This window comes from Herpailurus yagouaroundi, unplaced genomic scaffold, assembly GCF_014898765.1.
Source record: "Herpailurus yagouaroundi ecotype Mexico unplaced genomic scaffold, PumYag 67428, whole genome shotgun sequence".
Lineage (NCBI taxonomy): Eukaryota > Metazoa > Chordata > Mammalia > Carnivora > Felidae > Herpailurus > Herpailurus yagouaroundi.
Genome location: NW_024420241.1, coordinates 940791 through 941959, shown reverse-complemented (window position 1 = coordinate 941959; position 1169 = coordinate 940791).

Below are 1169 nucleotides of genomic sequence, written 5' to 3'. Positions count from 1 at the left end.
GTCAGGATGACCTGGAAGTGTCCTTTCCACCTGGGCTCCAGAGTTCCCTGCCGATGACGTTTGACGAGGACCCAATCCCCTGGCCGGAATTGATGTGGAATAGGCGGGGGTCCAGTCTCATAGAGTTCCTTTAATTTGGGCCATACATCTTCATGGACCCTCTGCAAGGCTTGTAGGGAGAACAAGAATTCAAGACTATTATCGTTCTCAGCTTTGACAAGTTATCTTTTAGGTTAGGGATGACGGGGGGTGGTCTACCATGTATTATTTCATAGGGTGTGAGTCCCAGTTTGTATGGGGAATTACGCACCCTGAACAGAGCGTAGGGGAGAAGGACCACCCAATTAGCGCCAGTCTCCATGGTCAATTTTGTTAGGGTCTCCTTTAAGGTTCTGTTCATTCTCTCTACCTGTCCTGAGCTTTGGGGTCGGTATGCACAATGTAATTTCCAATCAGCCCCAAGTATGGAAGCCAGTCCCTGACTTACCTTAGAGACGAATGCAGGTCCATTGTCTGACCCTATCGTTACTGGAAAACCATACCTGGGCAGGATTTCTCCTAGGATCTTTTTGGCTACAATCTGCGCCATTTCATTCTTGGTTGGAAAGGCTTCAGTCCATCCTGAAAAGGTATCTACAAAAACTAGCAAGTACTTATATCCATATTTTCCTGGTTTTACCTCAGTGAAATCTACTTCCCAATAGGTCCCCGGTCTGCTCCCTCTTTGTCTTACCCCTGTTGTCTGAGGATTGCTACTCGCATTGTTGAGTTGGCACACTGTACATTTAGTGACTACTTGATCGACCTTATCAGAGACATTTCTGATCTTTAGTCCAGTCTGTCTCAGTAAGTCCAACATTCACCGGGAACCTAAGTGGGTGCTGCGATGGATCCGCTCTAGAACTTGCCATCCTAGTTTATCTGGGAGTATAATGCTGCTTTTAGAGTCTCTCCACCAGCCATCTTTGATTCGGGTCATAGGAAGTTTACTCATCCATTGAATGTCGCTTTCTGAATACTCAGGGCTGGGGGGCAATTCCCGGGGTCTGGGGTCTGGGGTCTGGCAGCTGTAGGGTCAGCAATTGCGCTGGGGGCCAAGCTATGTTTTTTGCAGTCTGATCGGCCAAATTGTTGCCCCGGGAAATTGGGTCGGTTGTCTTCTGGTGTCC